The sequence below is a fragment of the Dioscorea cayenensis genome, chromosome 11, assembly GCF_009730915.1.
Source record: "Dioscorea cayenensis subsp. rotundata cultivar TDr96_F1 chromosome 11, TDr96_F1_v2_PseudoChromosome.rev07_lg8_w22 25.fasta, whole genome shotgun sequence".
NCBI lineage: Eukaryota > Viridiplantae > Streptophyta > Magnoliopsida > Dioscoreales > Dioscoreaceae > Dioscorea > Dioscorea cayenensis.
Genome location: NC_052481.1, coordinates 15,779,654 through 15,790,628, shown reverse-complemented (window position 1 = coordinate 15,790,628; position 10,975 = coordinate 15,779,654). Strand labels below are relative to the sequence as shown.

Below are 10,975 nucleotides of genomic sequence, written 5' to 3'. Positions count from 1 at the left end.
GAAATCAATTAAAGCATCAATTAATGAAAGCATAATAAAAGGTTTAATGAAACAAATACACCTAGGGTTCACAAATCCAAGTACCCACTAGGGGGTTTAGCTCTCCATGGAGCTAGTTACAATGAACAATGAAATCGAATGTAAAAACAAGTAATCCATAGAAAACACCCTTGATAGTCGTGAAGATGGTCTTGTAGAGAAGCCTCGACTCTTCCAAAGGTCCATTTGTCCGGCCGAGGATACACCTTGCCGGATCGATACCGATAAAAGCTCTCCCACAACCTTCTTCCAAATGGAGCACGATGTCAAAGCCGTAGAACCTCTCCAAATCCCTTGCCAATACCTCTCAAAACCCTAGCCGCCGCCCTCTCACATTGGAGAAAAGATGGAGAGAAGAATTCTGAAATCGGGGTTGAAATCAGCCTTAAATAGGACTGGAATCGGGCATTCACATGCCCCTGCGGATTCACCACACGGGCCTGCGGAAATTCCACACGGGAGTGGATAAATAAAGTTCAGAGAATCCACACGGGAGTGGATAATGTCCACACGCCCGTGTGGATTCTCTGAACTTCATTTTTTCAGCCGACTTTGAACAGAACCTGCTACAGTAATGGCCCGAAACACTCCCGAATCCATGTTTTCATCGAGATAACATAAATGGGCACATGTTTACATCGTAGATCACCTTGCTTCTTTAATAAATAGTTTTATTGGTGAAGATCTTCCTAAAAATTGCTAACTCTCTGTAGGAAAACACACTCACCTGTGCTTTTTTTGGATGAGCTCACAGTGCAAATCAACGGGCGTGTGGAAATTCCACACGCCTGTGCATTTTCTCTGGATGCCTTAAAAACTCTGTAGGCTTTGCAGAAAATTCTTGAACATGTAAACACACTCATAGCCTGCTCCATTATGCAAACTGTACCAGTGAAAACATGAGAAACTAGCTCGCACAACCAAAAACTTCACCAAATCCACATGAAAGAGCGATGCCATAAAAATCCACAAGAAAATACACAGCAATGCATTAAAACATATAGCCACCAACACTCAACACTTTATTCATGCAAACACTAAACTAGCAGCTATGAAAACAGTAAACACTTGGGTTGTCTCCCAAAAAGTGCTTGTTTAACGTCACTAAGCTTGACGTACCTTGTCTTACCTCACGGGGGTTTATAGATGAAGGTTGCCCTCTTACCCATAGCTTGAAATCATGATGAGCAAAGTCTTTTGAAGGTAGAGGGAGAGTTATTGGGCTTGGTACCACTTAACAAGGGTTCATCCAACTTGTTCGGTTCACGCACATCACCAACAGCCTTGGGGCATTTCCGGTGGCGTCTCCTCGCCCTCTTCATCTTCTGGAGCACCTTCTTCATGATCTCCGGGTTAGATTGTACTTGTTCCTCTAGACCAAGCATCATTACTTCTTCATTGTCCACATCTTGGCCGAACAAACCCTTGTACGGGTTCGAATTAAGCATTTCATGCATGTATTTATCAATAATCTCATTAGTAGTGTCAAGAAAGTAAAGAGGATCATCAAAATCAAGAGAATGTCGCATGGCTTCTGCGAGGCGGTATGTGAGCTTATCATCTCCAACCCTCAGTGTCAACTCCCCGCTGTCCATGTCAATCAATACCTTGGAAGTGCGTAGTAATGGCCTTCCAAGTATCAAAGGAACATCCGCATCCTCATCGACGTCCAACACCACAAAATCTACAGGAAATATATATTTGTCAACTTTGACAAGCACATCTTCAATGATGCCCTTGGGATGTCTCACTGTTCAGTCCGCCAATTGTAATGTCATCCGAGTGGGCCTAGGCTCTCTCAAGCCTAGCTTTTGAAAGAAAGCATATGGCATGACGTTGATACTGGCCCCTGAGTCCGTGAATGCCATTTCTTCACCCAAGTTGCCAATGTTGCACGAAATGATGAAGCTTCCTTGGTCTTTCTTCTTGTTCGGCATATTCTTTTGCAAGACTGCCTAGCAAGACGCATTTAGAATCACAGAGGCACTCTTCTCCAATTTCCTCATGTTGGTCAAAAAGTCCTTCAAGAATTTTAGATATTTAGGCATTTAGGACTATGCCTCAACAAAGGGAATATAGATGTGGAGTTGCTTGAACAAACTCAGGAACTTCTTGTACTGTTCATCCGCTTGGTCATTATTCAATCTAGTGGGATAAGGGATTCTTGAATTGAAAGGTGGGGCCACCACCTCCTTCTCTTTGCTTGCTTCCTTCTCAACCTCTATGACCTCAGTTGCATCTACATTGGGCTTCTCACTCGGAAGCCTACCCTCAACCTCACGACCACTTCTCAAAGTGATCGCCTTCACATGCTCTCTAGGATTGGTCTCAGTATTACTTTGCAAGCTTCCTTGTGGTCTCCCCGATAGAGACTTTGCAATTTGCCCCACTTGATTCTCAAGATTGTGCAAGGAAGTGGTGTGGTTGCAAAGTGTAGCCTCGACTAATTGAAACCTTATATCCGATAATTGCACAAATCTAGTCAAGGCCTTCTCTAAATCGGTCATTTGGGTCTCCAAGCCTGAAACTCGGTTATCAATGTTCGGGGCTTGTTGTTATTGGATACCCGGCGGTGCCATGGCCTTTTGTGGTCCTTGGTTACTCCATGAAAAATTTGGATGGTTCTTCCAACCTAGATTGTAGGTGTTGCTATATGGATTCCCTTGGTTCCTCATTGCATTACCCACAAAGTTGACTTTCTCCACCGAAAATGCATCACCAATAGAGATCGGGAAATCGCATGGAGCATGTCCACTACCGCACTCGGTGCAAGTAGTTACGGCCTCCACCCTATTAGAAGTTAGAAGGTCTAACTTCTTGCTCAATGATTCCATTTGGGCCGCCAAAGAGGTTACCGCATGTATTTCGTGGAGTCCGGCCACCTTTTTCCTTTCCTGTGCATTCCATTGATAACTATTCATGGCCATGTCCTCCACTAACTATCGGGCTTCTTCTAGGGTTTTACTTCCCATTGTACCTCCTGTAGCAGCACCTAACAATTGCCTTGCACTCGGATTCAACCCATTGTAGAAGGTTTGGATAATCATCCATTCAGGAAATCCGTGTTGTGGGCATCTCCTCAAAAGATCCTTGAAGCGCTCCCATGTCTCAAACAATGATTCCAACTCCATCTGTGCAAACGATGATATCTCGTTGTGAAGCTTGGCAAACTTCCCCGGAGGAAAGTACCTAGTAAGAAAAGCTTCGACCATCTCATTCCAAGTCGTGATGGAGGCTTTGGGCAAGGAATGAAGCCACTGCTTGGCTCTTTCCTTGAGAGAGAATGGGAAAGCCCTCAATCTAATAGCATCATCCAATACACCATTAATCTTCAGCATATCAAAAACTTCCAAGAAATTCTCTATGTGGTTGTTTGGGTCCTCATTGGCAAAACCGTTGAACTATGTGGACTGTTAAATCATTTGGATGAATGCCGGTTTCAGCTCAAAGTTCAGAGTTATGATCGGGGGTCGCACAATACTCGATTGTGTACCCAAAATTGAGGGTTTAGCATAATCAGAAAGTGTCTTCTGTTGCTCATTCTGTTCTGCCATATTATCTGACCCTTCAACTTCTATTTCAGCTTGATTAGACAGTTCTTGCATAGGTTCTTTTCCCCTTCTTTTGAGTGTACGTTCAAGTTCTGGATCTTCTTCAATCAATGTCGAAGGATTTCCTCGGGACATAACCTGGAGCTACACTAAAAGAAAGAAAACAAATCAAAACGATGATAGAAAACGAAGATGTGAAATAGAATGAATGAATTAATACCTAAGAAAACAAAGTGCAAACTATCTCTAAACGCCTACTCCCAGGCAACAGCGCCAAAAACTTGACAACGCCCTTGCGTATGTCCCGCAAATGCACGGGTTTGTTGAATAATAAAATCCTAGGTGAGTGGGTATCGTACCCACAGGGAGTAGAGAATAAAAATACTTAAATTGTTTCTTAACCAAGTAAAAGATGAATAATGGTTTTGTTCGTAAGATATAATGTAAACAAGAATAAAGGAGACAAGAAAGAAAAGTACAAGTAAAGGGGAGATAAGGCAATCGATATAAATGGGGTACTCAGATATTGTTCCGCCTAGGACGATTGGTTCAAGTGCAAAACCCTCTATTATGCTTCCTAACTAATGTATTAATGAGTCATGGAGATCATTCAATACATGGTCCCAAATCTAAGGTCAACCATGCCTGACTCTATACATGTCCCGGAGGAGAAATCAAACAATCTCAACACCTCGCACTTGTACAGAATCGCAATGAGTTCTAGGGATTCCAAGTGATAAATCCTCTTCCTAGATGTAGACATAACCCTTTGGTCCAGGTGGAAGGTCCCTAGTCATAATTAAGCCGTAGGTGCTAAAATCACTTCAATGCTTCACTCTGTTGCCTCTGCAACTAAGCCCCAGCGGAAGGTCATCCCTTAGCCCATTCACTCTACTATGACCGCAAAGAACTCGAGAAAATGGAGGTAGGATAAATCACACTAGAGGGGAAAGGGGACACTCCGCTACCTCTCGACTCACCCTCTCAACCCTCTCCAATTTACCTTTGTCTAACTCTTATGGTGTGTCACTCACTCACAAGGGTTACCAAAAAGAACTATCAACCCTAGTGTTACTCTAAGGGAGTATTCATTCAATCAAACATTCAAGATTGTAACTCAATTAAAGCATCAATTAGTGAAAGCATAATAAAAGGTTTAATGAAACAAATACATCCTAAGGTTCACAAATCCAAGTACCCACTAAGGGGTTTAGCTTTCCATGGAGCTAGTTACAATGAACAATGAAATCGAATGTAAAAGCAAGTAATCCATAGAAAACCCCCTCGATAGTCTTGAAAATGGTTATGTGGAGAAGCCTCGACTCTTCTAAAGGTCCCTTTGTCCAGCCTAGGATACACCTCGCTGGATCGATACCGACGAAAGCTCTCCCACTAACCTTCTTCCAAATGGAGTGTGATGTCAAAGCCATAGAACCTCTCCAAATTCATTGCCAATACCTCTCAAAACCCTAGCCGCCGTCCTCTCTCAAGTTGGGAAAAAGATAGAGAAAAGAATTCTGAATTCGTAGCTGAAATCGGCCTTAAATAGGGCTGGAATCGGGCATCCACAAGCCCCTGTGGATTCTCCACACGGGCCTGTGGAAATTCCACACGGTAGTGGATAATGTTCACACACCTGTGTGAATTCTCTGAACTTCATTTTTTTGGCCGACTGTGAACAGAACCTGCTACACTAATGACCCAAAACACTCCCGAATCCATATTTTTATCGAGGTAATATAAACGGGCACACGTTTACGTCATAGATCGCCTTGCTTCTTCAATAAACGGCTTCATTGGTGAAGATCTTGCTATCAATGCACAAGCCGGGATACTCGAATGTGACTGTCTTTGTGCCCCTCCAAATCATTGTGCTAATTTGAATACAAGGAGGTTGGCACACATTCTTGCATCTTGAACTCGACTTATGACTTCGCGTTTGAACCTTCTCAAGATTTTCTCCAAATAGTGCTTTCACAACCTACATTAGCTTCTCTCTTTAACATTCGGCTTCACAACCCAATATGCATGAAAGTAACATAAATGCACACATATTAGCGCTAAAACCTGATAAAAGTAATGCTTATCATAAGGAAAGAATACTTTGCATTTTTATCACAGAAGCACTTATCAATTTTATCCACGGTATTATTGTTTCATCTTCACTTAGTTAAGTAGCAATTGTTGTGTTTCTACTCACTATTCCCTGTCGATACGATAACCCACTCACCTGGGATTTATTACTTCGACAAACTCGTGCACTTGCGGGTCACATGCAAGAGGCGTTGTCATTCTTCTATGCTTCAATGTTTTATTTTTGCTTGAGGACAAGCAAAAGCTTAAGTGTGGGGGGATTTGATAAGTGCTTGTGTATTAGTAATAAGAAGTATTCTTTTCTTACAATGAGCATTACTTGTATCAGATTTTAGCGCTAATATATGTGTATTTGTGTTACTTATGTACATGTAGGGTTATGTAGCCAAATATGAAAAAATGAAGCCAAAGTAGATTGCGATTATACTTTGTTGATGAAATGTTGGAGTGAACCAACGTGAAGACACAAGTTGTGCTCTAAGATACGTGAATGTGTGCCAACCTCCATGCGCTCAAGCAATTATATGGTTTGGAGGGGCACAAAGGCAGTCACATTTGCATATTCCGACTTGTGCAATGCTAGCAAGATCTTTGTCAATGTTATCCCTTATTGAAGAAGCGACGTGATCTACAGTATAGACGTGTGCCTGTTTATGTTGCCTCGATTAAAAGTATGGATTCATAAGTGTTTTTGGTGGAGTACTGTAGCAGGTGTTGTTCATTGTAGCAAATCACTGTAGCAATTACTGTTCATAGGCCGTTGAAAAATCAAGTTCTGCAAATTCACACTGGCATGTGGAAATTCCACACGCCCATGTGAATTCCCGATTCCAGCCCTATATAAAGCCGCTATTCAAGCCGATTTCAGAATCCTTCTTTCCATCTTTTCTCCATTTTTTCCCCAACTTTGGAGAGGCTTATTGCTTGGGTTTAAAGGGGTTTTGGCAAGGCTTTTGGAGTGTTTCTGAGGCCTCGGACACCGTGTTCCTTTGGAAGAGAGTTATTGGTGGAGCTTTCGTTGGTACCGATCCGGCGAGGTGTGCCTTAGGCTTGACAAGGGAACCTTTAAAGAGGACGAGGCTACTCCACAAGACCATCGACATGAATACTGAGGGGGTTTTACTTGTGGATTGCATGTTTTTACTTTCTATTTCACTATTGATTGTATCTTGATTCATGGAGAACTAAACCCCTAGAGGGTACTTGGACTTGTAAACCCGAGGATGTTATTGTTTCATTGACCTTTTATTATGTTTCTTTAATTGATGTCTTTAATTGAGTTCCAATCTTGAATACTTGTTGAATGATTTCTTCCTTAGAGTGATAGTAGGGTTGAGAGTCTACATTGGTAATCATTGTGAGTGAGTGACACACCATTAGGGTTAGACAAAGCAAGACTGGAAAGGGTCGAGAGGATGAGTCGAGAGGTAGCGGAACATCCCCTTTTCCCTTCGGTGTGATTCATCCTACCTCCATGTTCCAAGGATTCTTTGCGGTCACAATAGAGTGAAGTGCTAAGAGATGAACTCCGTTGGGGCTTAGTTGTGTGAGCAACAGAGTGAGCGATGAAGTAATCCTTAGTGCTGGGGCTTAATTGTGACTGGGGGTCTTTCGCCTGGACCAAAGGGTTAGACCTATATTAGGGAATAGGGTTTATCACTTGGAATCCCTAGAGCTTCTTGCAATTGTACACAGTGTGAGGTGTTGAGACTGAGTGATTTCTCCGCTGGGCCATAGCGTAGAGTTAGTCGCGGTTGACCTTAGGTTTTGGGATCATGTATTTTAGGATTTCCATGACTCATTAAGCATCATTCAGGAGCTTAATAGTTGGTCTTGCACTTGAAGCAATAGTCTTAGGGGGAGCAATGTCCGGGTGCCCCACTATCTATCGATTGCCTTTTCTCTCATTTTATTGCTCCTCTCATTCTTACTTTCTTTATTTCTTTGTATATTGATTATGTTCACACTAATATCGATTCATCTTCACTTTAGTTAAGTAGCAATCTTTGTGTATCTGATCACTATTCCCTGTGGATTTGACTACCCACTCACCGGGGTATTATTACTTTGACAAACCTGTGCACTTGCGGGTCACATGCAAGGGGTGTGTCAATAGTTAAGGGCCTTTTAAAGGAAAGCAAGTGGCCTTGTGCTGTCCCTGCTTTATTTGTACCAAAGAAAGATGGAACTTGGAGTATGTGTATTGATAGCTGAGCTATTAAAAAGATTACCATCAACTATCACTATCCCATTCCTCGATTGGATGATCTCTTGGATCAAATACATGGGGCTGTTATCTTCTCGTGAATAGATCTCCGTAACAGTTATCATCAAATACGGACGAGGGAAGGGGATGAATGGAAGACGGCTTTCAAAACAAGGGACGGTCTCTATGAATGGGTTGTCATGCCTTTTGGCCTTTCAAACTCACCTAGCACCTTTATGCGTTTAATGAATGATGTCTTCAAGCCTTTCATTGGGAAGTTTGTTGTTGTCTACTTTGATGATATTTTAGTGTATAGCCAAGACAAGGAGCAACATCTTGATCATCTCTATAAGATATTCAACACCCTAAGGGAACAAAGGCTCTATGCAAATCTAAAGAAATGTGAGTTTCTCCCCGATAGCCTTGTTTTCCTAGGCTATGTAGTGTCTAAAGATGGATTGAAGATGGACTTGAGTAAGCTAGAAACCGTTCTATGCTGGCCACAACCAAGGTCTATCCATGATATCAGGAAGTTCCATGGGCTTGCTTCCTTTTATCAATGATTCATCAAGGGATATAGCACTATTATTGCTCCTATTACAGAATGTCTGAAAGAAGGTGTATACAAATGGAATGAAGAAGCACTGAAAATCTTTGAACTTATAAAGAAGAACGTAATTGAAGCACCGGTTCTCACTCAGATTTCGAAAAAGTTTTTGAGGTTAAGTGTGATGCTTCTAATGTCGGCATTGGGGCTGTTCTCAGTCAAGAGAAGAATCCTATTGCATTTTTTAGCGAGAAATTAAGTGATTCCCGCAATAATTACTCTACCTATGACAAAGAGTTTTATGCTATTGTTCGTGCTTTAGGCCATTGAAGTAATTATCTCCTTCCAAAACCCTTTGTCCTCTATTCAGATCGTGAAGCTTTAAAGTTTATAAATAGCTAGCATAAGTTGAACTGACGTCATGCGTTGTGGGTGGAATTTCTGTAAGCATACAGTTTTGTCATTAAGGATAAAGCCGGCTCTCTAAACCAATATGCTGATGCATTGAGTAGAAGATACACATTGCTGTCCACTATGCAAATAAATGTTGTTGGATTTGAAATTTTAAAATAATTATACAAGATGGAACCCTACTTTGGTACCATTTTGGAAAATTGTTTGAAGGGACTATACAACCAGTTTTTATGTAGGATGGGTTTCTTTTCAAGAGGAATTGATTGCGTATTCCTTAATGCTCTATGCGAGATGCCATTCTAATGGAGGCCTATGATAGTATCCTTGGAGGACATTTTGGTAGAAACAAGACATTTTCTATCATAAAAGATAATTTTTATTGGTCAAAAATGGAGAAAGATGCAATGAGGTATGTAAAGAAGTGCAATATCTATCATGTGGCTAAAAGTCACTCTCAACATGCAAGTTTGTATACCCCTCTTCCAGTTCCTCAAGCCCTTTGGCAAGATGTCAGTATGGATTTTGTAGTAGGATTGCCAAGAACTCAGAGGAATAAAGATTCAGTGATGGTAATAGTGGATTAATTCTCTAAAATGGCCCACTTTGTATCGTGTTGCAGAACTATAGATGCTTCTTACATTGCTAATTTGTACTTCCATGAAGTCCTGCGTCTTCATGCAATTCCTTTGACAATCATATATGATCGAGACTCAAAGTTTATGAGTCATTTCTAGCGTACACTTTAAAGGAAGCTTGGGACACAATTGGAATTTAGCACAATAGCTCATCCTCAAATAGATGGGCAAACAGAGATTATCAATAGGAGTATGAGAAACTTGCTTAGGAGTTTTGTAGGTAAGAATGTTTGACAATGGGATTTATTGCTGCCACAGATTGAGTTTGCCTATAATTATTCCATCAATGTATCTACTAAGTGCAGTCCATTTGAAGCTGTCTATGGGCACAATTTTAATAGTCCATTAGACTTACACCTCTTCCTACTCCTAATTCTTTTAGCAATGAAGTAAGTGAAAGGACTGCTCAAATCAAAAAGTTGCATACTCAGGTTAGGGGTCATATTATGAGATAGAATGAGAGATATTGCAAGCAAGCAAACAAGCATCACAAATATGTTAAGTTTAAGTCAGGTAACCTTGTTTGGGTTCATTTAAGTAAAAAAAAGTTTCCCGCAAGGAAATACAATAAATTAAGGGCAAGAGTAGCTGGTCCCTTTCAAGTGGTGAAGAGAATTGGTGAGAATGCTTATGAGATCAACCTTCCCTCCGAATATGAAGTTTCTAAGACTTTTAATGCATCTGATCTTTCTCCTTATCATGGAACAAATGACATTTTGGACTCGAGGATGAGTCTTCTCCAACCAAGGGAGCTTGATGCAGGAGCAGAGCAAACAAGACAAAGTGTTAAGCACTTGGACATTAAAGAGTTTTCAGAGGGGCATCCTATCTTTGATGACCTTCATTATGAAATATGTAGCAAATGTGATGCCCAAAAGATGCATATGGCCCATAGTTGGAAAGCCAAGGGAGTCTAGTTTCCAATGCAATAAATATTACATTAATTGGAGGTTCGTAAAGAAAGTTATGCCTGTTAAACTGAAGACATGTCAAGATAACTGGTTCATGGAAGTCTCATCATCTCCCTCCTTTTTCTGTAGCACTCTCTTCAATTTTAATTATCTCCTAAGTGTGTATTAGCTTAATACTTTTGTTAATCTTTTATTTTCCCTATTCTTAGAGGGGTGTTCCAAGGGTTTTAATGCTTGATTGGGATGTCAAAAAGGGGGTATTATTTGTTTAGAGAGCAAGAGGTTGTGCCCCTTTCCTTGTTCTTTTCTCTCAAGGTTTTACAGGCCAGTGAGGAGAGAACCCCCCAACTTTGTATCCCTTTGGCAGATCCGGAGGGTGGTGAGTTGTTAGATCCTGTATCCATTCTTGAACGTCAATTGGTGGTGGATCTTTTCCTGTTTTGAAGCATTTCCAAGCACCAGGTTTGTGAATCTTTTCCCTTTTGTAGCATTTGGCTTCGCATCACAGAGATAGAGAGAGAGAGCAAGAGAGAAAGAGATTTAAGAGAGTGTGAGTGTTTAATTTAAAAGTAGAAGGG

At 41.1% G+C, this 10,975-nt stretch overlaps 1 non-coding gene across 1 annotated transcript; it reads left to right on the top strand.

Moving 5' to 3' along the window:
* Nucleotides 1–3,096: 3,096 nt before the first annotated feature.
* On the top strand, nt 3,097–3,203 carry LOC120272738. Its single transcript, XR_005540278.1, has one exon. It is a non-coding gene; the product is annotated as a small nucleolar RNA R71 (small nucleolar RNA).
* The last annotated feature ends 7,772 nt before the right edge of the window (nt 3,204–10,975 follow it).